This window comes from Castor canadensis, chromosome X (genome assembly GCF_047511655.1).
Source record: "Castor canadensis chromosome X, mCasCan1.hap1v2, whole genome shotgun sequence".
Lineage (NCBI taxonomy): Eukaryota > Metazoa > Chordata > Mammalia > Rodentia > Castoridae > Castor > Castor canadensis.
This window is the reverse complement of record NC_133405.1, coordinates 114,258,963-114,277,319: the sequence shown is the minus strand read 5'-3', so window position 1 is coordinate 114,277,319 and position 18,357 is coordinate 114,258,963. Positions and strand designations below refer to the sequence as shown.

Below are 18,357 nucleotides of genomic sequence, written 5' to 3'. Positions count from 1 at the left end.
ACCTGCCAGGTATGGTGGTACATGCCTTTAATCCCAGCACTTGGGAAGCAGAAATGGGAGGATGGTAAGTTTGTAGACAGCTTGGGCTACAGAATGAGTCCCTAACTCAGAACAACAATAAAGAAAAATACAAAAGAATACCACCCCCAAAAAATTCAGGTTCCATGTTGAATTTGCAATGAGACCTGTAGTTTGCTTGTTCCTACCCTGCTCTTATACTATAACACCATTTTGCTTCCCCCAAACTCACATTTACTGAGGTTTTATTAGGGGCCAGGCACTGTACTAAACACTTTTCATGCCATCATATTATATAATCCCCACAAACAGCCTCTGGGTTTGTTTGATACCCCTGTGCTATAGATGGAAGATAGGCTTAGAAAGTTACAAGGCTAGTGAATAGCAGAGCTGTGTGAATCTGCTGTGTGTGTTTCCTCCTCTATGGCTGAGCACTGTGCACTGGGACAGGGAGCGACTAGCACAAAAAGACTGGAGTGCAGACTATAGTGAGGCTTAGGTGAACGACATTACAGCTTCATAATTAACTGGACTTGCCAATTCAGCTGATATCAGGTAGGCAGGATTAGTGGGTGACCATTCTAAGGTCTGAGCTTGGATAACTTGGAGCACAAAAATCAGAAAGTCAGGTACAGGACAGATTTGATGAAATACACAGACAGACTGATGAAGTTTGGTCAGCAGCAAGATCCCATATGGCTTTGGCTACATAACGAACTAGTTGTGTAACTACAGACCAGTAATTTAACTTCTCTTGGCTTCAGTTTCCTGAAAGCAGGCAAAGAGGGTATCAATAACCATCCAAACCATCTAGTAAAATTGGAAAGGAAAATGAATGTTAATATTGGGAGGACAAGACATAGAAGGATTGCTTTTTAGGACTGTCAGAAAATAAATCTGAAAGCTTTTACATTAAGCACAAAAGTGAATGTTTGAGACCAAATGAAGCTAACTAGAATTATGATGAGAAACAGCAGTTTTATAATCTTGCCTCTCTTACAAAGTGTCAGAGAATAAGAACCCTGCTATTTTATCATGCTATGTTTATCTGGTGCCAATGCTGAACTTGATATGAAAGGAGAAAAATCATTTCTGATGATAGCACATAGTATCTGGACCTGTTTCCAGATTACATGATTCATATTAAAGATTTTTAAGGAAAGGGCATATCTAGATCACCTATGACATTAAATTTACTATTCTGAAATAATAGCAATAATACAAAAATAAATCCTTGTTTTACATACATGAATAAAAACTACCTACATAATTTTATTTAAGAAACAGATATTCCAAGATAGATATCAAGAAGTTTCCTTGCAATTATTATTTATTCACTGAATATAAATGCTGTGTTTCTCAATATGGGGGTTTGAAAAGAAAAGTCAGATTGTTAGGAAAAAATAAATCAAATACACTTCTGAGAAAAAAGGAAGTCATTGAAATGATTAAACAATTACTATTAAACAGAATTAAATTAAACAGAAACTCTTTGTAGGGTATAAGACACTATGAGTGAGATCATCTTTTTGGGATTCCATCTATCCTTGCATTTCTCAAATTCTATTTTGGAATCACTGCCTATGTTCATGGCCTAAAATAGCTTTTCCTTTGATTCTTTGATGATCCTACGAAAACGAAAAAATATATATAAAGTGGTTTTGTACAGAATTGATTAGACACAGATAAATATTTGCCCCCAACAGTTCAGGGATGAGGAACTTGTTTCTTTCAGAGATCACACAATGAAAATTTTATACTGATTGAAACATGATTTTACATGCCAGCTTAGAGTGATGAATAATGTATTAACTGAATTTCTCCCCCCTCCTTCCCTTCCTAACTCAATTCTTTCCTCCTTTGTGCTCCCATTTCTTTCCTTACATACATAAATAGCTTTCTCTCCATCCCCCTTCTATTTTAAAGTAACTTCGGGGCAGAAATGCTCAGGTGGTTATATGAAAAAAATCTAGTATATATAGAAATCTCAGAGTTGTATGCCTAAACAAAGCGACACACCAATGTAGTACAAAAATTAAGGCATCCATATCTGTTACTTCAAATTTTCACTTCTTATGTGTGAAAGAATTGGAAGAAAAACCTTTTGTACATTCCAGACTTTCTCTGTTTTCTAGCCCCAGTGTTCATTTGCAACTCTGACATGGCAAGCTGCTGTTTTCTACATCTCATTTGTGTGGGTGCCTGCTGAATACCAATATATATCTTCTCTCTACAACCATCTACCATGTGGATGCATTTCTTTATTAGTCAATATATATTCTGTGGGTTACGTTCTGTAAATTTGAACATGGACAAAATGCAATCAATATAATCCATAACACTGCACAGATGTCATGAAGAGATTGGAGAAATCAGTCACCAGGAGGCTGAATATCTAGAAATTGTAAAATGCATTTGGATGGACAAGTCAGTAACCAGGTTAAAAAGTAGCAAAATTTTAAATTTGTAATTTCATTTTGACCATGGGATGAAGTGAAAGAATAATTGTAGTTAGCAATTTACATTTAAATATAGAAGATGGAAAAGGCACCATGTATATAGAAGGGAAGGAGATACAGATGTAAGAAGAAACAGAAGGGAGAATCCTAACAAATGATCTTCAGATGAAAAGAATCAATGAAAAATATCCAGCTGTGGTAAAATGCTTTCAAATTGCCACTTATGCAATTGATGCATGGAATAGGTATTTCTCAGTGCAGAGAGTGAGAACAGAACATTATTATGAAACAGAGCAGGATACCTGGCAAAATACCAATAAAATACACTTTTCAATAGTAAGGAAAATGGAGGCTCTAAAATAATGTCAATTAAAGAGAAATGCATGCTACTGGAGAGAGCTGGCACTATTCCTGGAAGAATAACCATCATGCTTAGAAACCTTGAGAGTTCTGGGAAATAATGGACACAGAAACAAGAGTTATTGATTTAAATTAACACTTTGGTTGCGTTTAACAAATAAGCAATGATTATAATCATATTATAGGATGAGAAAATTAATATGTATAAGCAGGAATGATATTCAAAATGTTTTGTTTAGCCATTAGTATGAGATGGACACAGAATAACCAGGTATAGGAAATGAATGATCAATCAGATAAGCATTGAAAGGTTTAAAAGGAAAAAGTATTGCTATATGACTATATATGCCAATGGAGGCAATGGTTGAGAAATGCATGTGAGAATTTGCAATGCATACTTCTGAGTAGCCCTCTATCCCTACAATGGAATTCTAAATTTCAGAAAAATCAAAGGCAGTAAAAATAAATCATTAAAAAATCCCAACGTTTACAGAATCACTTCTGTATGACATTTGCCAAACCATTGACAATCATCTCTAACTGACAAGAAATGAGACTAAATTGACTCAGATTACTAAAAAGAACTATAAAATATTCAGAAAGTAGGGGAAATGCTTAATATTTAAAAAAATTGTCCCCAAATCACTTAGCTAAAATTCAGTACAGTAAATAATTAGCAATAATGGATGTAAATAGATTTCCACCCATGGGTTTAAGAGCCCTTTTGAAACACTTTTTGAAAAGTTAAGAGACCACAATGGTAAACCTTATACTAAAAGCAATCTGTGACAATTTCCTAAGGACTCAGCAATCATTCTATGCAAGTTCTCAAATGTACTATTTATAACTAAAAATTCCAAATAATACATGGCATGCTTTGAGCAGTATTAAAGCAAAAAACACAAAAGGGGAATGATGACAGATATAGAGGTTCTATATCTAGGGAAGATTTAACAGCTAAAAGTTGTAAATTACTACACTACAAAAGGTACATGAATTTCAACTTTCCAAGACAAAAGATGTAGAATATAGTCAAGTCAACATTAACACGAGCTCTTGAGGCTTAAAATATATTAGTCCCAAATTAGTAACTAAAGAACACAGATTATAACCATTCATTCAATACAGATTTACTGAACATCTAAGTGCAATGTACTGTGTTAGAAACCATGGTGGGGGGGATAGCAATGTTTTTCCAAACTGAATCCTAATTTTAAAATATATCCTTTGAGATAATTAACAAAACAAGTAGGCAAGATGTAAGGGTTCATATAAGAATTAATTAATTTCATCTGGAGGAATCAGGGAGGGATCAATGATAGAATATGGTCATAACGTTCAGTTTATGCAATTGGTGTTCTAGGTGGAGGCAATAATAATAACGTTAGTAATGACAATAATAGATGACATTTATTATTTTGAAACTTAAGAATCTTTGAGATATGCAATTTTAATTCTCCAAATGCCCCCCTGAAGCTGGTTGTTTATTAATTCCATTTCACAGAGGAGGAAACTGAGGCAGAGAAAGGATTCAAAGTTATACATCTATCAAAGGGGTGGATGGTTCAGAATTAGATGTGTCCAAGGACAGAGGCTGGGTTTTTAATAGTGCCTCTTTACAAATAGGGCAAGATACAGATGAATGGGGCGATTTAGCTGGCGTGTGGCTTGTGAAAGAAAAGAGAGTCTGGAAAGGTAGCTTAGGACCTCCTAGTGCATTTAGGAAGTTACATTTGAGTCACCCTCATCGAAGGTATGTCCTTCTCTAGAAGTTTCACCATAATTTTTCATCAACAGCAGAAACACCAAGAGAATATAGTGCCATCATCATAGAATTCCATAAATGTTGACATCATCAGTAAAAACAATACTCTGAAGTTCTTAAACTCTGCTGATGGAATTAAAAGTTACCTTTTGAATATCATAGAAAAAGAAATATTTTAAAGTTTCAACTAAGTATTACTTATGATCCTTCATCTTACTTTTTTATTAACACTCAATATGCAGCTCAAGTCTTTTATAGTATAATTTTATTGAACTAAAGAATGGATTTGCCATTAGTTCTGTCTCCCATTTTTTTCTTTTGACTTTATTGCTTATGCACAAAACATTTAACCAGCAGATACATCCAATAAAAAATTGTTAAATTTTAAAAACAGGATAAAGCTAGATATAATAAAACAAACTAACAAACAAACAAAACCGCAAATTGGCCCAACATCTTTCTGTTATACAATAACAGTGTAACTTGCTTTCCTTCATATATAAGAGAAGCTGTCCCTAGGATATCAGCTTTGCAATAGATTCTCTGGGAAGGGAAATAGAGCATTAATCTGGCCCCACTTTCACTCTGTACCCTCATCAGCAGTTATAAGAAGTGTGGCCATGGTCAGAAAAGGAAAACACCATGTGGCCCGCAAGGGCACTGAATCTGGCATTGTGTTCATGTCATCCAACTAGGCTGTTTTAAAAACCACAAATGTTGATGGGGGCCTGATTTTTTTTGCAGGTACTAGGGTTTGAACTTAGGGCTTTATACTTGCTAGACAGGTGGTCTATTACTTGAGCCACACCTCCAGCCCTTATTGCTCTGATTATTTTGGAGATAAGGGCTCACATTTTGCCCAGGCTAACCTAAACTACAACCTTCCTATTTTTATGCTCCCCTGTCATTACTGGGATGACAGAGACAAACTATCACACCCAGGTTTTTTCTATTGAGATGTGTGTGTGTGTGGGGGGGTCTCACAAACTTTTTCCCAGGTTAGCCTGAGAGCTTCCCTGATAGCTTGGGATGTCATGCACATGTCACTTACCCAGCTATTGGTTGAAATGGGATCTCATTAACTTTTTGCTGCTTTGGCCTTGAACCATGATCCTCCCAATCTCAGTCTCCTAAGTAGCTAGGAGTACAGGCATGAGCCACCAGCACCTGGCCTGCTTTCTTTATTAAGCCTCTCTCTCCACTGCAAAATGACTCTGAATTTTTGGAGATAAAAAATTATTTTTGTACTTTTGACTTTGGTATCTTAGTGTTATCCTTTCCTGTTCAGGAAAAAGCATCTAATCCAGTTTTCTTTGGTTTACTTCCTTCAGATATTCCAATGACTGCCTTGGAATGTTAGCAGATCCCATCCCCCAGGCCCTCACATAATATGTAACATCACAGCACTTTTGCTTAAGTGAATTGTCTTACTCTTGTAAGTCACATCCAGCAGCATTCATATCTCCTGAACACAACCACATGAGCTCCAGGTGCAGGGGAGCATTTACTGCACTGGGTGTTTTCCCTACTCTCTAGTGGGAAAGTAGGAGCTGTTATCACAATTAACTATCTTCTCAGACTACTGTGGTAATTTGCTAAGATGACCAGTCCACTCCAAAATGCAATACAGATATAAGGTATTAGTAATAACTACTGAAATAGTTTATACATATTTGGGTCCTAATACAACCACAATAAAACTAGTAATCTTCTCCATAACCAAATAAACTGATTCTCCCCAACTAAGTAAGTGAAATTTAGGGTGGTCCAAACTTCCTGAAGACAAGTTGTGTGATGAAATTTCCAGATCGTTCACTCAATTTAGGTGTTTGTTGGCACTGAATGATTTAAAGTTCTTACATCATTTTTGAAGTGACATCTATCTTTAACCCTTAAAGTACATGATCATAAAAACATACTCAGCAACTGGGGGAGACAGTGCACACCTGTAAAACCAGCACTTGGCAGGCTGAGGCAGGGGGGTTGTGAGTTCTAGGCCTGGCCTAAACAGTGAGTTCCAGGTCAACTTAAACAACAGAGTGAGATCCTATCCCCCCCAAAACCTCAAAAAGTATTCAAATTGTGACCTGGTTCATGTAATACTTTAATTGTAAATATCAACCCTGCAGTCTCCTCTGGCCCCTAAATGTGCACATATCCCCTTTTACTACAGACCTTGGCATGAGAAGGTATGTTATAAATGGTTCCCGAGAATCAGAGCCTGCTGCATTGTGCTTCTGGTGAGAAACAGTTGCACAGTATTTAAGGAGTTGTTCATTATGTAATGGGAACTTTGTGCTTAGAACAGCTCCACAGGGAGAAGCAATAGAGCTAGATGTAAAAATGTTCTCCATTTCACAATGCAGAAGTTTAATTTTTGCAGTATAATTTGCCTTCTACTGTCATATTTTCACATGTTGGGGAAGAATTCCCATGAGTTTTAGATTGCACATTCTTGGTCTCCTGTCATCTTTATTTTGCCCTGCTTCCATTTCTCAGAGCTGGAATGAAACAGAGGAAGGAGGAGACAGCGTGGCCCTTTTCTGATTTTGCTCTCCATCACATTTTGAGAGATTGGAGCCATAGGACCCAAATGGCACATTAATCAGTCAATTTTAGAATTTTTTTCTTTCTTTTTTGCCAGTACTGAGGTTTGAAGTCAGGGCTTTTAGCTTGCTATTATGTGTTCCACCACTTGAGCCAAGCCCCCAGCCTTTGGAACTTTTTCTATGTCAGGTGGAGGTGCTGTAAATGCAAAATGAGAAATGCAGCATTTCCAGGGTACAAAAATGGCCTATTGACTTCTCTGAATTCATTATTCTTACTACAATGCTGTTCGCCTACTTGTAATATGGAAATCTCTCTACTTACAGCCTCCCATAGGTAGCAATAAAGCTTTCCCCCCCACACACACTGCAGAAGCATAGTAATGAAGAATGCCCCCAACAGAGGACATTAGTGTTTACTTGAGTTTAGGCACCATTAAGTTTTCTTAGACTGTGGTGTGTTTTGTATGTATATTTTTATAATGTTTTATAAATATTATTATTAACACTATTATAAAAGCTCAAAATAGCCAGAGCGTTGCTTTAAGAGAAGACATGCCAATTACTGTGGCAATCAAAGAGAAATAACTTGTCGCTGAAAGGGTGTAGACTGGTCACTGGTATATGTCATTTTGGACTTTTGAGGGAATGAACTTCCAGAATGTCCTTAAGAACCAATTCTCTTTGTAGGTAGATGAGATTTTGTATTGTCTATAAGTGGTAGGATCATAGACTCTTAAGAGTAGGTAGGACCTTAAAGTTCATCTTGTCAAAATTCCCAAATAAAGAGTCATTTTCTTAAAAACACCTGTGTGGCAAAGATTGTTTATTATGCTCTTATTTTTTCCCTCCTTCTTCCATAACAATATAATGTATGATTTTTAGTTTGGTACATGGCTGTCTGAAGAAAAGAATAAAGATTTCTTTCTTTTTTTATTGTTTGCTGGGGGCACATTGTGGCATTTACAAAAGTCCTTACAATATATCAAATATATCATACTTGAATTCACCCCATCCATCATTCTCCTTTATTCTCCCTCCCCCCATTCCTAGAATAGTTTCAACAGGTCTCATTTTTCCATTTACACACATGTGTACAGAATATTTCCACCATATTCACCCTCCTATACCATTTCCCCACATCCCCCCTCACTGGTAGCAATCCCCCAGTCAAGACTTGTTCCACCTTCTTGTTCTCCAATTTTCTAAAAGAAAAAAAATGACATTTTTGTTTGTTTAAGATAGCTATACAGGGAGTTTCCTTGTGACATTTCCATGTATATATGTATTATAACCCAAGTTGGTTCATCTCCTCTATTTTTCTCCTTTCTACCTCAGTCCCCTTCTTATGGTGATTTCTACAGGTTTAAAAATTCTATATTCATTCTTGTGTAGGAAGTACATTAAGTATATTCACCTTCTTAACTTCCTTCTTTTACCTTCCCTCTCTCATATGTGATCTCCCCTTAGCATGACCTGTTTTTCATAGTAAACATGATATTTATATGCAATGGAATTTTGTTCAGCCATAAAGAAGAATTAAATGCAGGTAAATGGATGGAACTGGAGAACATCATCTTAAATGAAGTTAGCCAGGTTCAGAAAGCCAAAGGTTGCATGTTTTCTCTCATATGTGGAATATAAAAAGCAAAATGGACTGGAGGTGTGGTTCAAGCGGTAAAGCGTTGCATTGTGAGCAGAAAGCCCTGAGTTCAAACCCCAATCCCACCAAAATAAATCCTCAGCAAGGGGTATCATCATATGTGGAATATAGACCTAATAAGAACATGTATTCTCAGCCTCACATGGAGGTATGTATAATCATGTATCACAGTTCTGGTAAAGGCACTATTAGTAGACACATTTCCTTGTAGTTATTGAGAGTTTTTCTTAAAACACTGATGGCATGTGCTTTTTATGCCTCCTTCCTTTCTTCATCTTGCTTGAGGGTAGACTTTAGATGTAATGGCTGGAGCCATACACATAGTGATAGTGAGGATTGAGGCCACCATGTAGAGCAACAAGATCAATGAGGACTTTGGACTTTGTGAAGCACAACAGCCAAAGGATTCCTGGTCTACTTAGTTCTGGACTTATACATGAGAAAGACTACATTATTATTTTTTTTCTTGGCAGTACTAGGGATTGAACTCAGGGACTCATGCTTCATTTCAGTATTATCAAAGCTATTGTTACAATGTATCTTTGCCAGTCATAATTAATTCATGTAAAAATGTCATTAGCTGATCAGCCAGATTGAAAAATGATGGAAATTTGTGAAGAAGCCAATGCTATTTAGTGACAACTTGAATGTTTAGGTCTTTCTTATTCAGATGGAGCCCCCTTATAGCACTTGCCCATTTTTTCTTTCCACAATCTTACTTAAATGTGTGGCCTTCCCCAAAATGCATGATATAGCTGTCTTGTATTTCAGGATGGCTTCCTACCATTCTATCTTCTTCTAAATACTCTCCATATAACCATCTCTAAACCCTTCATAATCTTGGTTGCTCTAAGTATGGGTGTAGTCTGATTTTTAAGCACCCTGATTAAATGTGGTACTTGTAAGTCAATATGATACTGCAGATGTGATTTAACCAGTGAAGACTATAGTGAAACAATTTTCATTAATGCATTCTAATCCTACATTGCCTTCTGTAGCAAGCTATACCAGACAGTACTGGAGATTGATACTGAGCTTATAGTTACTTAAAACAACAATTTGTTTTTAATGACCATCACAAAGTCGGATGTTCTTTAACCTATGTTTGTACACAGAATTTTAAAAATCTTAAAAGCAGGACATCTTGCTTTTCCTTGTTAAATTTTATTTTGATTTGGTTCTATCATCCAAATTTGTTGTAATCTTACCTTAAATCTTGAGTTTGATGTTTCAGTGTGCTAACTAGCATTCTCACTTCTGTATCATTTGAAAAATTAATAAGTGCACAGTGTATGTTCTTAGTCAGAATACTGATAAAATCTGGGTCCAAGTGTAGGCAAGGAGGCTTTACATGGGTGTGCGGGTTGTGTTCTGTTGTTCTATACAACTTTAGGGGCAACATTTATGCAGATGTGATGAAGAATTGTGCAATGTTGTAGAACTTAATTCAGTCAGTTCTGATAACCCTCCCAGCTTGGGGTTTAATACAACATTCCACCTTGGGCACGGTTATTGAAACATCTCCAAATCCAACTAAGTATACTTCTCTCAGTATGTAATTTCTCATGTAATTTAAGAAGATATGAAGCAATCACGTCAAATGCATTGCTGAAATTCAGATATATTGTTATAGTATAACATCACTTTAAAAAAGGAAGTTGATAAAAATCTATTAAGGTGAAAACTTCATAATATGACTCTAGTGACTTATTAATGTCTAAAATAAGGGAAAAGAAACATTTGCTCAATGTTTCAAACTATGCTTTTTCCCAGATATAGCTCTTTAAATAAAAGTGACAAGCCAAATTAATGTTAAAAAACTTGAAACATATAGGGAAAATTAAACAAAGTGCCAAATGGTGGACATCTAGCTAAATAATGAAAAAGTAGTTACACTGATGCTTTGTTATTTCAAATCCTTTTCCTTCAAAGAGTAAGACAAATAAATTGTAAAGACTATCCCAATACGTTTTCAATTAAATGACTAAATTAATGTACAGACATTTAATTAAAGATCCACTGGTTTTTTTCCAAATGCTGCTAATTATGCCACTATCTAAAATTAAATCTTTCCCTAAACCCTTTTATATTTTTTCTACTCATCTGATACAGATATAATTAAAATGCTGCAAGTTCACCTAAATGCATCCAAATATTATAAAAGAAAATATGAAAAGTTGGAGTTTCAGTAACTACTTAAGAAGCTGGTATTTTAATGGGATTTCTATAGTCCTTGGGGAAAGCCAATGGATGTATAAGTATGCATACACACGTGCCCACACAAACACACACTGTTTCAAAATTTCTCTGAAAATAATTTTCTCTCTTTATGTCTAAGATACTGTGTGAACACCACAGACAAATATAGTTTCAAAGGTTTTCTACCTGCAAAAGATAAGAAATTTTTAAGACTCTGGGTAATTAATTTCAGGAACAAGGTGTACTCTAGTTATAACAGTTCTATGGTACCATTTTCTAAACAATTAAAATTCCCTAATAGCAGCTAGGAAAGGTACCATTTATGAGAAACAATTCAGAGTTTAGGCTTGCTGGTATTGGGGCCAAATTTCTAGGTGGAAAAAAGTCAACCAGAACAATCCTAGCTCAGTTCTACATGCAAATTATTCTCTAGTGACAAAATTAAGGTTGATCCAAAATCCTAAACTTATTTTGTAAAACACATGTAGAATGGAAGGTGGCCTGCACTTGTCATCCATGCTATAGAAGGAAGCATAAAATAGGAGGGTCACAGTCTAGGCCATCCTGGGCAAAAAGCAAGACCCTATCTCCAAAATAACAGAGCAAAAAGGGCTGGAGGTATGGCTCAAATGGTAGAGTATCTGTCTACTAAGCACAAAGTACTGAATTCAAACCCCCAGCACCTCAAAAAAAATTAAGAATTAGCCTGTGGATGACTGCTATCTGCCAATTCTATGAAGTCAAAAAGGTGGTTAGGGGCAGGCTGGAGACTTTGGAAATTGACTGATCTTATTCTCCAAATTTCTTTTCATCCTAGTTAATAGACTGGCAAGTTGAGAGGAGGCTTTTTCCAACTCACCATCATAACCAAAATCTCAGGAGAAAAGCCTGGAAGTCAGCAGAATTGTGACTCAAGAAAAGTCCTTTGAAGATGCATTTTATTTACCAATATCCTCCCTTGTTCCTAGTTCTGCTTGGCATGGAGCCATCCATCCTTCCTCTCATTCCTTCATCATCAGACTTTTCAAACCTGACTTTACTTTATAATCATGGGAAGTTGTAACACATAGTGATGCTTGGTGTCTATCCCTGGACACTGAATCAGTCTGGGGTGTAGCCTGGGCATTGGTATTTTTATAAACTCCCCAGCTGGTTCTGATGCGCAGCCTGTGCTTCCGGCCCATGACAGAATGAAAGCAACTTGATAATAAAGGTTTATTTACTGATCAATGAAAGGGGTTACTACATCTCTAAGGCACATTTTGCATGTTAAAAGGAGCACAATTAGAATTTAAGCTTAATGGTGGTGTTTAATGTCTGTAATGAATTTTAAATATGTCAGCATAGATGGTATGATATTTTATATGTACAGCTAGTATGAGCTTAAACTCTGCAGGCCTGAGGCAACTAGGTACTTTAATGAAGAATTCATAGTGCCAGAGAGTATAGCTCTCATCTTGTGAAAAAGGCCAAAGCCAAAAGATTGCTACCATTAGCTATATCTATGAACCTTGGAGGTTTGGTAATACACATAATAAATGTCACAAATGTGTTTGTAGTGGGGAAAGTAGTGGCCTGTAATGAATTTCCCTGTGAACTCTCATTAGTAAAACTTAAGACAATTAAGATATGTTGATTGACTTAAATGTTTTGATGACATTCCCTAATGTTGCATCCGGCAAGGCCTTTTGCCTGGGCTTTTAATTTTAGTCTTGGTTTCCAATAGTCCTATGTCTAACCACTGGATTAGGAGGCATTCTGGTCAACTGAAACCTAATCTGAAGGGAAGACAAGCCTGTTTTTGGAATGGGATCAATTTAAGCATAACCTTGACTGCCATCAGAGCTGTAGAAAAGGTTGTAAGCCTCCTTCTGACTGTCTTGCAATAAATGTTTGCTGATCACATGTTCGTACATGTGGAAGATTTCAGTCTGAAATTTGAGGCTGTACCTTAGGGTTGAGATGAAGTAGGCAGCATTCAACCCATTGCAAATATTTCAACTATTTCCATTGTCCATTATTTTCCAAAAAGCATCAAAGAACAATTTAACTTAGGGTCATTCACAGCAGGTGGGATTTGAGGAAGTATGAGAGTAAAGAGAGGTAAATACTTGGGATAAGTGGGTCTGTAATTTCCTAATCACCCCATTTATAAGAATGACAAAAAGGAAGACTGAATTAAAGTGTTTTTAAAGCTTTAAACTAATACTCTGTTTTTAGCTACTCTGTCAAACTACTCAAGACACCCTGAGAGGAAATAGGAGTCTATATTATAGCATGGACTTTACATTCTTCAGTACCAGGAAATGTTCTGTCCCTTTCCAGGGGTCATTCAGTTAGCTTGCATTCCAGGAATGTTAATTTGTTCCAAGTAACATCAGAAATTAATGGGGTAAGTGTAGGTGATCGGTCTAAAGGTCTAAAGGCTGTCTTCTTAAGTTAATGCCAGAGAAATTAACAAGCTTAAACTTTAAAAGTCCTGTTGCATTTGAGGTTTGAATAGAAAAGTAGCAATAACTGCATTGGAAGGGTGTCTTTCATACCTTAAAATAGGTAAATAATATTTGGCATAGCTCCTGATAGTACAACACAATTCTGTATAGTTAATATATGTGTAGCAAGTATTGTGCCATTTCTTCTGTTTCTGCAGAGATGTCTAGGAAATAAAAAAAGAATCCTGGCTCACAAATGGGATAGGTTCTTTATATAATAAATGTCTTATTCTGTTTGGGATCCTATAACAAAATACTGCAAACTGCATGGCTTATGAATAGCAGAAATTTATGTCTTACAGTCTGGAGGATGGAGGTACAAGATCAAGGTGTTGGCAGATTCAATATCTGATGATGGCTTGAGTCCTCTTTCATAGATGCTATGTGCTCACAGGGTAGAATGTACAAGGTAGCTGTCTTTTATTTTATTTTATTTTATTCATTTATTCACATGTGCATACATTGTTTGGTCATTTCTCCATCCTGATCCCCTTCCCCACCCTTCCCCCCCTCCCCACCTCAGTTCCAGGCAGGTCCTGTTCTGCCCTTATCACTACTTTTATTTGAAGGCAGCTCTCTGAGGTCTCTTTTATAAGGGTCCTCATGACCTACTCACTTCCTAAAGGCCCTATGTCCTACTGTCATCATATGTGGGATTAAGTTTCAACATATGAATTTTGGGGGCAGGGCCGTTAACATTCAGATCATAGCAGTAAGGTATATAGGATGATAAGATTTAAATGTAATATACTAGGGAAATCACAAGAAGAGAGTTGCATCATCATTTCTTTGCCTACTACCCTACCATCAGGAAATGTATTTCTCAGTACCTTCAAGAACTATTCTGCTTTGTTAGTTAAAAAGTAAAGATTCCTATAGTTAAATGTGTCCATTTCTACTTTGTGTTGCCCTTTGCGTCTGTATTTACAAAAGACAAATTTGATCCACAAGTGATTCCACTGAAGTGTTATCCTTAGCTTATACCAAGAGAGGTACTGTAACGTGCTTTGAATATCAAGTGCGGGCCCTGTGCACACTTTAATGCAAACATCTTACACCATTCACTCTCCTCCAATGCACACAAGTCCTTTTGCCTTTAGTGATGACGAGGTGGTCACAACTGTCAGGTGTTCAGTACTGACTAACATTAGGACAGGAACACAATAAACAGGTCACATGATTCCTACTCTCCCTGGAATTACAATGAGTTAGAATGGTATTTTTCAAACTTTGACCATGAACTATAGGAAGAAATATACTCATTATGGCTACTCAGCATGCATTCTGCATACATGTACATTCATGGCTCTGTGTGTATGACATATATGTCTAAAATGTCACATACACATTCTTGACTTACCAGATCAGGTCAAGTCCCTCTTATACTCTCTTTTAGTAGTCTGCTTTTTCTTCTTTCTAGTATTTACTACAATCCGAATAAAAGTTATAGAATACAGATGTTGAACCCATCTGTAGAGCTGGATTCTAAGGTTTTATGAGGGCAGGAACCTTCTTGTTGTCCTATAGAACAGCATTCTAATGAAAGCCATTCTGAAGTAATATTATATATTCACGAGTTGCTCAATAAGTGGTCATGATCTGGTTAAATGGATAAAGGCCCCAGTGAGGATCAGATTTCCGGGTCCTCTTCTTAATTGGAAATCTCAAGGTGGAGCCTGAGTATCTACTCAGGTAACCGATGTGCTAGTTGGCAGGGTTTAGCAGCACCCACATGGTACTAAGGCAGAGAGGTACACCTGGGGAGCAGAGTGCACTATGACATCAGGATGTATTATTAATATGTTCACCTTTTCTCATTTTTGTCTTCTTAGGACTTTAAAATCTTTCTGGTTTTAATAAACATCTACTCATGTTTATTAGTGCTCCCTTTCTCATATTTCTTCCTTTATTCTGTCTTTACCAACTTAAGTCAGTCTTATTTATCAGCTTCTTAATTGCCTTATTGTCTGTACAAAAAGTCAAAATTTAAAAAAGGAATGTTTTCTAAAAAGTTGGCTCAAAGTGTACAGTTGTTTTTCTGCAGTAATTTATGCTGCTCTGTAAAATAATCAGAAAATAATATATTTGTTTTGGAAAATAAGCTCAGTGAAGCCAGCACTTAGAAACTTTTCTTTGATTAACCACTGAGAAGATTAGAACTACATACTGTTGTGAAACAGGTGAGTAGGAGGCAAGTGTTATTATTTTGACCATGCAGTTGAGAAATTTCCTTTAGGGTAAGCAGTGGAGAATTGAGTTTCCCCTTCCCCTTACACAGATAAGGAAAAATACCCAGCTATTTTCAGATGTGAATTTACTTTCTTTTCTAGGAGATTCTTTGGGTGAAGACACAGAAAAACTATAAAGCCACAAAATAATATAAGGTAAAATAAGCTTTTGAATGAAATAAGCAAATAAGAGATGTAAAGATGCAATGTCATACTTCTAGCCCATGATTTCTGGAAAAAAAATGAAGAAACTGTATTTAAACATGGTCATAAAGATGAGTGTGGTGGTTTGTGCCTTAATCCTTAGCTCAGGAGGCAAAGGCGGTAGGATCTTGAATTTGAGACCAGCTTGAGCTACATATTGAGTTTGAGGTTAGCCTGAGCTTCATAGCAAGACTTTGCCTCAAAAACAATGAAACAACCAAAACAACTCAAACCAAAACAAAAATCCCCATTGGCTATCATTTTTGAGTTTTATTAACTTAAAGGATCATAAAATATTAAAATGATCATTTATACTTTGAAATCCATATTTTTATCAATTATTATATGCAGATTTTAGTATGTCCAGATAGATTCAAGTACAACTGTACTTAAAGATCTCATTATAAAATGATATGGCAAAATATGATGTAAGTAAATAAGGTATTTAGGGCTTTTGGATGAACAGCCTAATTTTGAACTATAAATACCTTTGTTTCCAAAAAGAAAAAATGTGGCACAGTACAAAAAAAAGTATTATATTGGGCCTGAGTTCTAATCTTGCTTTTAACAAATGAGCACATCTCAGCTAAGTCATTCAGAATCCACTTCCCATTCTATAAATTAAGATGTTTGGCCTAGATAATAATCTCTAGTCTTTTTGGGTTTTGAAAACCTTTTATTCAGGAGCTAAGAAAATATTTACCTTTAAGACTGCAAATATTTTAATAGGCTGGAGTATTGCCTAAATTTCATCAAACTTAGGAAATAAAATAGCTAATAGATTTAAATTCTTACTTAATGTTTAATTCAAGTTTAAGATATTAAAAGAAGCAAAGACAAAAAAAAAATGAACCCCTGAAACAATGCATGGACTAAAAAAGGCATTGTGGAGACGGAGATGAAGGTAAGGTAGTACTCTCAGAAATGTTTAAAATCTTACAGAATAAAATAAATAAGTTTATTGTTACCACAATTTTAGGCTACTCAATTTTACCTGTTAGGTAAAAATGTTTAGGTCTTATCTTTAAATTTAAAAAAAAAATTCACTTGTTTATTTGCAGTGCTAAGGATTAAACTCAGGATCTTGTGCTTGCTAGGCGAGTGATCTACCAACTGAACTACACCCTCTACCCTTAGATATTACCTTTTTAAAGATACAAATGGGCATTAAGAAGAAAGGAAGGACTCATAATTAAAAGGAGTGGGATAAAATACATGAGCTACCATGCTTTTCCTTCTATCAGTTGCTTTTGAAAAGAATGCTACGAGTCAAGAATATTACCCATTTTAACACCCAGGCCTTTCTCCTCATAGTGAAATCATCAGTTTAAACTCCTTCACAAATTGAAAATAATTAAGGAGAAGCAAAAACATCGCCCTATGACCTAAATCTTCATCAATTGGGAATCATCTATATTATCTCATTAAGTATAATAAATAAGTGTATTTAGTGCTGTTAATCATGTCTATCTTCCTGGCTTCAGTAAGCAATTCAATTTTACACTTTTGCATGTGACTGTTTGACTTATGTCTGACTCTTCCTTCAGAGGGAAAGCTCCATAAAAGTAGAAATCATGACTATTTTTGATCATCTGAGACTCAGTGACTAGCACAATGCTAGATATTTATAGGGGCTCAACAAAATAGGTAATGAATGATTGTATTTGTGGAAGAATAAGTGAAAAATATGCACACTTGCTTGAGGGTCAAGGAAACTTCAAGCATGGGAAGAGGGGGTAAATATGGTGAAATTTTAATTTTAGTTGAATTCACACAAGGCAATACATGGCTTCTTATTTCCATTGTGTAGAATCTTCAAACTACTACTACATAAGGCTAGTTTTCAAGTTCAAAGACAGGTCAAGGCAGGTGGCAGTTTCTGAACACTAAACAAAGTGAGAAACTATTTTTAATCTGTGTTGTTATTGCTGCTTTTAATGACACCTGGACAAATATTAAGTAAGTAGGATCCTTCTCGAAAGTGTATATATGTTTTTCTAGAAAAGTTTAAACTAAAATGAATTAGCTGCCTGGTATCATGTTATCTGCCTTCTATTTTCCACAAGGGTGTATTCCACTCACTTAGGCTTTGGCAATTTAAAAATTCCTGGTCTTAATGCCCTCTGAAATGTATGGATTTTATAGCTTAGATTTTCAAAGACACCACTACCTGACAGGGTAATGACAGTTTTAGCTGCACTAGTGACTAGTGACTAGTGCTGTGATACTTAAATAATAATCCAAATCAAATGATAATTTTTTGAGAGGATGTCAGGAAAGGAGAAAGGAAAGAACAAAATGTATAACATTTAACTTGGTTTAAAAACACAACACAACACACTGCAGCTTCCCATAGCTTCTTATTTTACTGGAAAAAATATCCCTTAGCAATTCATCTTCCTTTGAGTGCATGAATGACATTT

General features: G+C 35.9%; 1 protein-coding gene across 15 annotated transcripts in view; it reads right to left on the bottom strand.

Moving 5' to 3' along the window:
- The window catches only part of Dmd (dystrophin), a 2,168,746-nt gene that overhangs the window by 296,121 nt on the left and 1,854,268 nt on the right, over positions 1-18,357 (bottom strand). The window lies entirely within an intron of this gene.